Source organism: Natator depressus, chromosome 19 (genome assembly GCF_965152275.1).
Source record: "Natator depressus isolate rNatDep1 chromosome 19, rNatDep2.hap1, whole genome shotgun sequence".
In the NCBI taxonomy this organism is placed as follows: domain Eukaryota; kingdom Metazoa; phylum Chordata; order Testudines; family Cheloniidae; genus Natator; species Natator depressus.
The window spans coordinates 2039900-2053396 of record NC_134252.1 but is presented as its reverse complement, the minus strand read 5'-3'; the positions used below and the strand labels follow the sequence as shown (position 1 = coordinate 2053396).

Here is a 13497-nt window from a genome sequence, read left to right as displayed (position 1 = left end):
ATTGGAGCAGCTTATCTAAGGATGCTGTGGATTCGCCAGCACTTGAAATCTTTAAATCAGTTCGGCTGTCTCTCTGAGCCAGACTTAATGGGCTAAAAGCAGGCGTTACGGGGTGGGGGAGAATTCTGTGGCCTGTGTTATCAGGAGTTCAGAATAATAAACCCTTCTGGCCTTAAAAAAATCTATGAAAATTCCCAATGAAATCTTTTAAAATTTGGGGATTTAGGGAATTATTTCCCTCTAGATGGGGGCTCCCTTATGATCCTCGAAGAGTAACATAGAAATAATCAGGTCCCTGCTCCAAACCACAGAGGTGCTAGAGCTTCTCAACAAAACAGTTGTCAGAATTTTTTAACATGGTCAAAACTATGTATTTTCCCCTCACCTTGTTATGAGCGATGGCCGAGCCATTTTTGCTGAAGTGTCCCGAACAATGTCAGCCTGAAGTGGACAAAAACCAGCACGGAAATGCTTGTTGGTAATGCTGGTAATGGTAATACAGAACTGCACTTTGAGATCCCCTTTCTCATCGATGCAGATTTTTCAGAAGGTGGCATCTAACTAAGGATTTGCTGACCGCAAGATTCTAAGGCAAAAACTAGCAGGGGTGAAGCTTTCATTGTGGCGTTCTGACATTACAAACCAGGAAGTCACTTACTTACAGCCTCTAAATGTTTCCTCCACTCACCCCAGAATTTTACATTGCTGAATAGCAAAAAGTCTTTTTATTATAGCCGCAGAATTATTGCAAGTGCCAGGTACACAGGGGCCTTGACTCAGCAAAACCACTTCAACCCAGCCTCATGTCTCATTGGGGACTTACGCAGCTGCTTAAAGTTAAGCAGATACATAAGTGCCTTGGTGAATCGGAGCCAAAAGCAGAATTTTGTCCAGCAGACCGAATGCCAAATGAGGAAACTTCCCCACCAGTCTTCAAAGGGGAGTGAGTCTGCTCTCCCTTACACAGATTTTACCCCACAGTGAGCTCAGGGGAGTTATTCCTGGTTTATACCAGTGTAAGTGGATGGAGAACCAAAGTCTGAGCAGAAATGTTCGCTCGCCCATGCAGATCTCTCAGCTGTGCAAGGGAATGGGGTCAGAGCAGCTCCCAAACAGCCACTGTCCCCTCGCAAGGGTCAGCACAGACAACGCTCCTTCCTCCAAAGCTGAGGCATGTCACAGCCATTCACAGCCGTCTGGCAAACATGGGCCCCAAGATACATATTTATTCAGGAAAATAGAATACCTCCATCCTTATTTTGCCAACCGGAGCTAGGTATTTGCATAAACTAATTATGTGTGCATTGCCTGAGAGACAGGTAAATAATGCATATTTTATTTAATGAATTAATTGTTCTTTTGGTGCTTGACTGACAATGCCAGAGAGAGCAGCTCTCGATTCTTCCTACCAAGGACACATAAAACATGGCCACTACAATGCTCATCCTCTCCTGTACTCTGACCCGGTCACTTCTCTTGCCTGGCTCATCACTGGCTTCTTCTCTCCTCCCATGGCAAGCTTGATTTGTGCCTTCCCCATCTGTGCCCTGCCTACATCTCCGACCTAGTTTCCTCTCACACTCTCTTGCTGCCCAAAGCCTCCCTCAGTTGCTTCACTCCTCTCCTGTCTGTTCCCTCCTGCTTCCTCCATGCTGTCCTGTCTGCTTGTCTGCTTGTCACCATCTCCTTCCCGCTCTTCCTCCAAAACCTGCTTCTTCCATGGAGGTGATGAGCCCCTGAAGACACATGTCCTGCTCCACGACTGCACCTGTTGCCAGTGCATTAAAGTGCCTGGGTCTTATTCATACCATAAATTCCCTGGGCCAGGGACTACATCTTCTTCTATTATTTAGTGAGCACCAAAAGCAGACAAGGTCGCAGCCTGGGCAGTAGCTGCATAAGTTATTCACTCCTATGCTCCTCCCTGCCAATGAGATTCAGCTCTGACCTTTGGGAACCAGCCCCAGGGCAAGTGGAGAGTTCTGGCTCTCCCTGTATGAGCTGATTTCACAGGAGGCCCATTATAGACAGGACTAAGACAACCAGCTCATTTCACAGAGGCCAGCAAAGAACTGAGAGATGGTAAGCATGGCTGCAGCCTACCCGGAGCTGGAAGGCGTCATATGCCTTCCCCGGCCTTTGAGCACTGCACTCCCCTGACTGCCCAGTGCAGAGCCCTCTGTGAGTGACTGCTCATTCTGCTTGTCTAATCCCTCAGCGTGAGAATTAATGTTTGAATAACGGTGAGGTTGTGACCTGAGCCGCCCTGAACGCTTCCCACTCCCTGACATCATGTGAGTCTCTGACCCCCCTGGCTCTTAATGGCTGTTCTCACAGCTTCATTTAGATGTTGTGTTTCGCCAGTGAACTTATTTAACCTCCGGGGTGAAGCAAACACAGCCAGGGAGGAACTCAGCTATGTGCTGTACATGGGAAATGAGCATCATCACATCCTACCAGGCTTCTTGCTACTGCAATGGCTCCCTGCTTCTCTTTCCTTAATGGACATGTCCTATTCTGCAGTGTACTAAGACCCAGTATCATGGTTTCTAGGGCAGTATAGCCAAGAGCCCCACCTGAGATGAGGGCCACCCGATGCTAGGTGCTGTACACACTTATAGAAAGAGACTGTCCCTCCCCTGGAGAGTTTACAACCTAACTAGGTTTTACGGTCAAGGGAACCAGAGGCTCAGAGAGGGGAAGAGCCTTGCATAAAGTCCCACAGCAACATGGTGATAGCGGCAGGAATAGAACCTAGGTCTCCAGTCCATAGCCCCATCCACGGGCCATGCTGCCTTTCCGTTGTGTTCACTGAATTTAAAAAGATGAATCCACCTGATTAACGATGCTCCAGCACACACAAAAGGCAGAAGCATGGTCAGCCAGCTGGAAGCACAGCGTTTCCTCCTATTTTATGCCTTCTCCTTAATGCTGAATCCCTGCAGTATAGAAATAAATATGAAATACACCTCAGGACCACACAAAGGGGTTCTTTCCATTCCTGAGGCAATGGCTTCCGAATGAATTCCCAGCTAACAGGCACTTGAAATAAACAGCCCCCTGGCACCCCGCGCGAAAGCATTAATCAGAATGTGGCCACGTGGTCATAATATGTAATTCCACCAGAATTTACTGTCAATAAATGTCCATTTATTGTGAAAGTGTTAAATCAACTGTCATAAATCGTCCCTGCGGACAGATATTATGTCTCCACTACATTTACCGGTCAGCAGGAATTTCCATTAGAAACCCTATTATTTTTCATGCCATTCTATTTCCCACATGAAATTTCACACCAAGTGGAAATTTGGCACTTAGTTTCAGCACAAGCGAAGTTTTATTTTTTTGTATGTGTGTGCACAAAATTTCAAGAACAACCCACTTTTCTACTGCTTTTGTGTCCTACGAATGCCATGCCCCACACCCTAGCAACAAGAGATTTCAAGGTGCAGCTGTCAGATGGCTTGAATTTTTAAATGAAATTTTATGGATAACTAATCCATAATGTGGGTTTAATTGCATTTGTTGTCATTGGCATCTGGAGAGAGAGAGAGAGAGAGAGAACGCGCATTGCTGGCAAAAGGAGGTGGATTTGACAGCCGTAAGGTTCTCTGTTTATCTGTAGAACCATGGTACTGAAAGCGGCCACCCCTGCACCATTAGTGCACCCCAAACCTTCCCAAAATGAGCTTTGCTCATGAGCTGAGACCGAGTTCAGGCTTCAGGGGCCAATCCATTCATGGCTTCTCTGCTGAAGCTGCCAACCACGGGCTGCAGTTAGTAGCAATTGTGGTAGTGCTTTAATGCGATGAGTCATGTCAGCCTGGAAATGGCCTCAACACCACCAGACTCCTTTCACACAGACCACCCTTTCTGTTGTTAGGAGCGATGCAGATCACAGCAAACCCAGCAAGACAGGATGTACAGTTTGCACCTCACAGTAGTAGGCGGTTCGCTCCAGACCCACCTTTGGGAGCTGGAAGGTAGGGTCATGCCATGAGTTGCTCATGCTGCTGTTGCTTTTCCTACTTGTGCTTCAGGACAGACTAGAACCTAGCCCAGTTTACAGAGGTTTTCAGATGAAGCCTTTACCACCTATGGACAGCCCTGTCTGGATCAGGGATTTCCCATAACTCCAAAAGAAACAACAAGAGACCATCAAGTAAACAGCCGGAGCTCTGTCATACTCTGGAGCTTGCACCATTGTACTGCAGACGGCTGGGGAAACGACACAATGTGTACAAAGCCCAGATATATCTATAATTAGATGATGGTAGCGGGGCTTGTGCACATTTCTTCATTACCGATTTACTGCAGCAGGTGTCCTAGCCTCTTCTTCTGAGCATCATGCTCTATGGCTGCAGCCCTAGATGAGCTCATTTCCTCAGTTCCAGTCCTTCCCCTCCTCCCTTCCCTGAATTACCTGGGTCTATTCTAGTTCCTGGCCTGTGCCCAGCAGCATGGTATCTGGGCACCATCCATTAGTTTGCATTAAGCAACATGACTAACATCTCTCTTTTCCTTGGATACTTTTCACAACACACATGGAAGCTCAGCTGGGACGTGGTTTCTCCCATGCGCTCTTCCCCAAAACCACATCCACTGAATCCCGTCTCTCTGCCTCAGACATTTCTAAGGCAACAGCATCTCCCATCAGTCTCAGTCATTCAAGATGCCAAACAATCATTGTAAGATTGCAGCCTCACATCTCAGGAAGGGGGCAATTCATCCTGTTCAGAGGGGCCAGGCACACTAAGTCCCATGTCAGCCTTGCCAGGCCTAGGCACCACTAATGTCCCACTGAAGCCCTGTGCACCACTTACGGGCTGCACCAGGACATCAGCACAAGACCCGGGTGTCCCATGTCTTCTACACGGGGTGAACATTACCTTGTGTGCTCAGCACCTCACAGGATCCTATGGTCCTACCTGACTCATGCTTCTCTCTTGATGCGCCTGCTTCACTGAGAAGGAGGTGGATGTCTGAGATGAAGCTGGGCCAATCCAAGCCCAGTTCTCTCACAAGCCTTCACCCGATTAGCTTTCAGTGAGCACGGACTCCTAACCTCAGGGTTCCCCCCTGGGGCCAATCAACTGCTGTTCCTTCTGTGCATGATTTGCGGCTGCTTCTCTGCTGAAGACAGGCCCCATCTGGTTGCACTCAAAGAGTTTCCCTGTTTAATGTTTTACATAAACAGTTCTATAAAACGTAATGACCCATGGATAAAATAAATAATGGCTTCAGAAGGGGCTCGGGTATTACTGATAAATCACTCTAAGACAAGTACCCGCCAATCCAGGCCTGCTAGAAAGGAGGATTCAAAGAACTAGTGGTGCTGCGGCTAAAACATCCCAGAGACCAGCAGCTTTGCTTCGCTTCGCTTCGCTTCCATTCTATAAGTCTTCCAAAGGCCTCTGCCCTTGGGCCCAAGTCTTAATCTAAGGCCTGTCAGGCCATGGCACTACTCAGTAGGAAGAGTGCTGCTCAGTGAATCTCATGCAACAGATTTGAGATTTCAAAATGATTCAATGGGATATTTTCCCTTCATTGTGGGGCCATCTCCATCAACCATGCCTTGTGGCAGCCTGTATGGCGCCGAAACCCAGAGCGTCTGTGTGCCAGGAGAGGGGGGGCTACGGCTGGTCTTCCATTAGAAGGGTGTCTGCAGCATCAGTATCTCACAGACACAAACTGGGCCCGTGCAGCCACACAGACTTTGTGTCTCTTGCTCCTTCAGAGGGAATTATGGGAGCCAGCGTGAGGCAGCATGACATGTTCACACCCTGGACAGCAAAACTCAGATATCACCAGGAGAATTAATGCTGTGAATTCAGCCAAGAGCAGGTGCTCTCCAAGTAGTGCCAGACTTGCTCCGTTCTTTATTCAGCCTAGAGGGTCAAGTCTACATCATTAGGGGAGAGTGGCCACTTATCTTCGTGTTTCCTGCCTCTTCCCCAGCTCCAGCACTCTGCCATCGCCACTCTAATGGGATTATGCCATTAATGATTGTGGAGTTCTGTTTTACGGGGTCTGTTCCAGGAGGTCCCTGAAGTGAAATCAGCATGAAAGACACTTCAGTGAGCTGGCAAATTAGCATGTCAGATTATTGCATTTTATTTTATTTTTTTGGTGGGGGTAACAAAGGCACCAAGTTGCAATATTCCAAAGCATTGCACCACTTTCTGCACATTGTGGAGCAGGTTAATGAGCTGATGGCTGAAATAATTTATGAATGATTACAATCCTATTAATAAACGCATTGTACCAGGTTTAACTGACCCTATCTGTATTAGTTAATCAAGGTTAACAAGGTCTCCCATTTCATCTTCTATTATTATTATTTATTTGTATTACCGTAGGGCCTCAGCGCCTTGGTCAAGCAGTGCGCTCTTGCCTTGAGACTATCATACTTTCCAAGATAATGATAAAGTCAGTGGTGGAAAAAAGAAATTAGCATTGCCTAATATGAACTGAGAGGAAATTGTGACTAGTGCAGAGTAAGAGACTGGGAGTCAGGATTCCTGTGTCCATTTCTTGGCTCTGCCACACACCTGCTGTGTAACTTTGGGCAAGTCATTTAATGTTTCCATTAAAAAGTACCCTGCAGGGATGCTAATTAATGTTTGCATATTTATATACCCCCTTTATCTGAAACTTCCACAGCACTTTAAAAATTACTATTTTCACTTGCCAGCAGTGTGTCTAAAAAGTCCAATCAGATTTTAGTCACACTTCAAAACCATATTGTATAAAGTGAAATGTAATACTTTACCCATTACTCTTGTAAAAGAAGTGCAGAGTAGGAGCATGTAGGTTGAGGTCCTAATGCTCCAGGAATACTGGAAGATTCTATAAGAGTTAACAAAGCAGGTTTCTCTCAAACCTGGGTATCAGGATCATGTTTAGGGTGCACGTAAGTCTCAGTGGCTCTTGGTTCTTCCCTGTACTCCACAGTCCGGCTGTGCTCCAGTGAATTCCCCTTTCCTGCACTAGAGCACAGCAAAGTTTCCTTTAGCTTGTAGGGATTTGCTAATGCAGGGTCCCAGACACAGAGAGGGAAAACACAGGGAAATGTGATGCATAGGGGAAAATCTGGGATGGCTAGGACTCCTCCCACATTCCCGTAGATAGAAATGTAGCTTTGGGCAGTCTATTCCATATTCATAGTTTCTAAAGCCAGAAGGGACCATTGTGATCATCTAGTCCAGAGGTTCTCAAACTGGGAGTCAGGATCCCTCAAGGGGTCATGAGGTTATTACATTGGGGGTCGTGAGCTGTCAGCCTCCACCGCAAATCCCACTTTGCCTCCAGCATATATAATGGTGTTAGATATATTAAAAAGTGTTTTCTAATTTACAAGGGGGGGGTCACAGTCAGAGGCTTGCTATGTGAAAAGAGTCACCAGTACAAAAGTTTGAGAACCACAGATCTAGTCTGACCTCCTGCATAGCCCAGGGGAGACTGTCCCTGAATTAGAGCAGATCTTTTAGAAAAACATCCAATCTTGATTTTAAAACATCCAGTGATGGCGAATCTACCATAACCCTTGGTAAGTTGTTCCAGTGGTTAATTACCCATCCTGTGAAAAACTTCTGCCACGTTTCCAGTCTGAATTTGCCTATCTTCAGCTTCAGCCCTTGCACCTTGTTATGCCTTGGTGGGATTTCTCAGAATGACTCCTCACCCGGACTGACGGCATCACGGAATTCCAGGTCATAATTACTTCACCCCCACCCACTGTGCACAGAGCTCTCGTTAACATTGATAGCCAGGAGCACGGGGTACGCAGGAGCAGAAATAAGGCTCTTTGCATTGTCAGGAATGTCTTTCTCTGAGGATTGAAAATTAGAGGTGACTAGTTGCTGCTCAGTGACTTCCATTTTTTCTGGGAAAAGCTGACGGCAATTAGTCAAAGTATTTTTTAGTTATGGGTATTTTGAAGTGACACTTAACTCTGTATCTAAATATGCTACATATTCAAATTACGTTTCATTATCCAGCCTCCGCTATCTCCTGCCCCACGGCCTGACCTTCTCCAGCAGTGTATGTAACATAAAAAAACCCCTCAGAACACCTGCTCAGTTGTGTGTGTTGCATTTCAAAGGCTGAGGTACCAGACAGTTCCATTAGGGTATCACGCAGGACATGCAACGAGGAGAAGGCTACGGAGCTAGACATCTTGCGCTAGGAGGCACAGACGAAAATAATTGCATAAAAGCATGAGGAGCTGGGCACAGTTAGAAAGCCAAGACATTGTCATTTCTTTTCTCAATTTTTTGTATTTAAGATGTTAACTCATCTTGCCAGCTGAAATGAAACAGGATTTTAGTTTCTCTAGCAAAATGAGGCTCTGTAATGTTGACCACCCAGCATATGGAGGCTACTGTCACCTCCCAAAGCACTAGCCACCTAGGAAACCATCATAACCAACACGGTTCACATTTTATCCTCTGTGGACTTCACGGGGAGCACAACTATGAAGGGCAGATTTGAATCCACGCGTTAGCTTCTTTCCTGGTTAGCACTGAGGACACATTCCCTACTGCAGCTACCTTGACATGCCCCTGCTCTACTTTTCACCTCTCCAGTGCCTTCCAGCTGAGGCACTTGAAACCCTTGACAAACATTAAGCCTCGTAGCACCTGTGTGCAGCAGGTAATTGTTACCATCTCCATTTTACAGATGGGGGGAACTGAAGCACAAACAATGTGAACAATGTCACCCAGGGAGTCTGAGGCAGATCCAGGAACAGAACCCAGGTCTCTTGACTCCCACTCCTGTGATTAACAACATGGCAAGAGCCCATTAGCTATTCACAGAGAAGCTAATTTACCGACGTGAGTCACCCAGCAACTACATTCCCCTCACATACGCTACAAGAGGATCACAGCCGCTATACAAGTTATTTTGCTTAGGCAATGATTTCATATTGGTGCCAGGAACTTCAGAGGCAGTCTAGGAGGCTGAATCACTTGAAATGGATGCAAAATAGCTGTGAGGCCAAAACACCAGGGCTGCTTGTCTCGCTATCCGCACTGCGAGAAGCTAGACCCCTTTGCCAACACCGCTTCTCCCGGAGACCCGATTCTGGGAATAAGAGCTTCACAAAAACGCAAGATTTCCTCCCCTCTCCAAGCTGGCTGTAGGCATGGCAGCATGCCCTGGAAGCAACGCGTCTAATTAGGAAGTTGAGTGACCTCTGGCCATGAGCTGAGGTCTCAGACAATTTGCCTTTCTGGCTGCTTTGGGACTCAGTAACACTGCCACTGGAAATGCACTAGTGTTTAATGGACTCTTTTAAATAGCAGTGGAAGCAAGAACGCAGCTGCTCTGGTTGGTGACGTGGGTTGTTGTTTTTTCCCCCCTTTCTGCGAGTCAGATGATTTAAGAAAATAAGCTGAATTTATAAATAAATTAAATTGTCCCCTGCACGCCTGCTCTTGCCCTCTGTTCCACAGAAGGGTCACTCCATAAAGCATGAAAGCAGATCATTAGAAGCAGGTAATGCCTCTGGGATTCAAGGCTAGAGAAGAGCCTAATTATTCACAACTGCCTGTTGGTTACACATGCTAGACAGAGCTGGGATACTGTACACGATTCAGCTGTAGCAGACATTTGGCAGCTCTTACTCGGAGTAGCATCTTATTCACGCCAATGAAATCACTAAGCATTACTCAGAGGAGTAAAGCTTGCAGGATTCTGGACCCTTTGCTTTCCTTCCTATGTATATCCAAGGGCAGCAAAACCATAATTACATTCTCTATTACAAAGCATCTTTCGCTTCAATGTACCCCAGATGGCTGTGTTCCTTGGGGGACACCGGGCACACAAAGCTCTCTACAAATGTTTTAGGCTCTGTGTGCAAATGGAAGCGAATGCTTTATGTGGAGTCTGCTGGGAATGCTCATGGTGGGGTGGAGGATTAGCTAGAAGAAGAGAGGAAAGTCCTACCTAGCACAATATATACCCCTCTAGCGATCATCATGTCTATACAAATATATACCCCTCTAGCTACCTATCACATATTTATCCCAATGTTATTTGTATTACCATAGTGCCTAGGAACTCCAGCCAGGGACCCCGTTGTGCTAGGCCCTGTGAGAACTCAGAACGTACCCATTGGTCTGCCTGTCTATCAAGGGCACACACAGATTCTCAACCAGAAAATGTAACTGGTTTCAGGGGTGCATGATCACCCTCCTTTTTGGGGGAGGGAGAATCCAACAGTTTCTCTCTCCTGGGGGTGGGGGGAGGCGGAGACCCTTTGCCGTGGTGTATCTCAAGTGCCAACCAACATTGCATCCAGACACTAATTCCTAAACAAGGGGTCTCAGCTAAGGATGGGACTTAGACCAAATGCCCCCAGCACACTTCTGCCCTGAGCCCTGCTCCATTTACAGACCCCAGTCCAAACCCAATCCTTACTTCAGGTATTGAGCGGCTTTTATTCTTTCCTTCATCATCATCTGCTCTCCTGGGCTGTGGCTGAAGCACTCCCTTGAAAAAGCTGCTTGCAGGGAACTCCCAGTCCGGAGTCCCTGGGATCTCACAAGAAAGCCTGCTCCCGTGAGAATGCAGCTCCACAAGGTCTGGAGATGCAGCAGGGCTGGCCCCAAACAGCGGGTACTGGGCTGACTTGACTTGCCTGGATGTTGAGGAGCTGCACTGATTTGGCTTATCTGCTCCTCTCAGTTGAGTCACAGGAAGAACTCCCTCCTCCCCGTGAAACAGGAACTCCTGCCTCGGTGAGCCTGGATACTCACAGAGAGCTGAAGTGCGTGCCATCCAGCTAGTACAGACCCTGGCACGGTGCATCGCAAGCAATTATGAAGAAAATTCCTCCCGCCAACCAGGTGTGCCTCAGAAAGGGAAGGAGATGTCCTGACTGTGTGGCAGCATGCTCTAGTGGATGGGGCATTGGACTGGGTTCTGATTCTGCCACTGATGTACAGTGTGTCCATCAGCCAAGTCTTCATGCCTCAATTTCCCTGTCTGTAAACTACGGACAGTAGCTGTTGGGGTGATTTGCAGAAGTGTTGTCATGAATTCTCGTAAAGCAATTTGAGACCCTGGGATTAAGTTGCTAGAGAAGTGCTAGATATTATCGTTATATGTTGCAGTAGGGATCATCTGTTCACCTAGGAGCCAGGAAAAACACAAGATAGTACTGCCAATAAATAAGCATGCCACTAAGCCGGAGAAGTAGGAGATGTCATACTTCTGTGCTCACCAGCAATGAAGGAAACAGCCAGTGAAATAATAAAAATAAATCATGCTGATGATGTCCTTTGGCTTTGGGTCACACATTTAGCTGCATTGAGCTTTAGTGTGAGGTTCACCTGAGTCAAGCCAGATAAGGTGATCTGTTTCTGTAGTTCCCCACAGGGGTTTATTTACTGCATCAGTTTTCTGAATGTACTGCTGAGGAGCAGGAGGGGAAACGAGTGATGGGTTTTTCCAGAGGGCGCTAGCTGCTCTCTTTTAATGGGAGTTGGAAACATAACTCCTTGCTGTGTCTTTGCAAATCCCAGACAGTGCCTGGACAGTTCCCTGGAGCCTTTCCCACGGCAGGCTGTGAAGGGTGTACGAGTGCAGAGTAACTGCACACAGGAGTTTAGGATGGGAAGTGAGGCAGAATAGTTTCTAAAATGCCTCTGTGAAGTTAAATACCAGAACTGGAATCAGGTCAGGACACTGAGGTTAATGCCTCCCCAGTCTTGCAAAAAAGTGCGGTGGGATTTATTTCACGTCTACAAATGGGCCTATAATTAAGTCTCCTCTGGAAGATAAGATTTATGAGGAATTTGATTGTTTTCCCTCTTCTGCACTGCTGGGCGGCCTGGCAAACAGTTGTGAGAGACATGCCTTGTATCTAGCAATTTCCCACCCTATTACCGTGCCTACACACACACACACACAATTATTAATCACCCCGTGGCAGAGCCTCCTTCTGAAATGCTCCCCCATCACCCTGACCACAGGGGCGGAAGAGGCCTCTTCGCATGACGACCGATGACTACAGCATCACAATTGTTAACGTGCGTTGCAGGGTTTTCTCCAGGAGCCGTGATCAACTCAGACTTTCAAATTACTGGCAGCAGCACAAGGACAACTGCCGCCGATTCTGAGTGACAGGAATGCTGGGTGGAAAAAAACATCCAGGGAAGTTTCGGAGGTATAATCCAAGATTAAAGCAGGCTGAATGGACTCCCTGCTGCTTAACAGCTGGTGGCATGGTCAGCGCAGCCAGGAGCGTGTAGTGCTTTAGCGAAGGGCAAATCATTCTCTTGGGATCTTTCCGCCAGGGCCCAGGGTTGGAAAAGGGATCAGAGCCTAGTCGCATTGTTTGTTTCTCAGCGAGGCTCTGATGCAGCAAAGCACTTCAGGGGGTGTTAACTTTAGGCGCACGCTTGAGTCCCATTGAAGTCTGTGGGACGGACGCATATGCTCACAGATGAACACGTGGTCTGTGGAATAGGAGTCCTTGCTCGGTCAGGCCAGTGATCTCACAGCTGTAGGGCACGCACAGGGGACGGTGGTGGGAGTGTTGCACACCACCAGCCTGGGGCATTCTATGGCACATAACGAAGCAGGTCTCTGCGTAAGGGCATCAGCCTTTGGGGCCGTGCTCTTTGCACCCTTTCAGACTCAGCCTGGTTAAATGATGGAGCCAAGCGTGCAGCAGGCTTGTTCGCGCTATCCCAGGCTGGCGAAACACTGTCCCTGCACTAGGGACCATCTGCCCAGTTGGTTGATTGCTGTACATTTGTTATCCCAGAGGACAGGCACACGGGAAGGGAATAGCTCCATGTCATCCTGTCAGCAGTAGGTGATATTTCAGAACTGAAGACACCAGGAGCTGTGGGCTACTCCCCACCACATCTTTGAGAACCCTCGGCACCTGGGCTCGAGGGCAGGGTGTCACTGGGGTCTTGGCCAAGTAACATTAAGAAGAGGGATGGAAAAGGGATGCAGCCAAGTATGTCAGACACTGAGTGTGCAGAGAGAAACCCAGCAAACGAACTCCTCTCAGGATACAGGCTCCACTCAGCTGTGACTAAATACCAGGAGATGCTGCATGACCGCTCGCTGAGGCAGGTATACTTAATCCTGCCTTAGCACTGGTGGGGGTTGGAGCAGAGGACCTCGTAAGGTTCCTTCCAGTCCTATGACTCCCTCCTCTGGGTAAGCACATTATCTGGGACACACATTTAAATACGCTTGGCCAGAATTCACCTCCCATTCGAACACAACTTTACACTAGACACTGAGGACGAAATGTACATGAATGTAAGGCTGAGGTTCCGATTTTCATCACCCAGAAGTAACGGTATCTCCTGGGAACCCTACTGCCCATATATGGGGCTTACCACTCCTCCCATTGACGTTGGTGGCAAAGCTCCCCTTTAGTTCAATGGGAGAAGGACAGGACCCTATTCTGTTCTTCCACACCTCCACAGAGCTCTCCTTGACTCCAGCTGGGGTTGCTGTACATAC

General features: G+C 47.6%; 1 protein-coding gene across 5 annotated transcripts in view; it reads right to left on the bottom strand.

The window, feature by feature from the left end:
• Positions 1-13497, bottom strand: part of GRIK3 (glutamate ionotropic receptor kainate type subunit 3) — a 226165-nt gene that overhangs the window by 37322 nt on the left and 175346 nt on the right. The window lies entirely within an intron of this gene.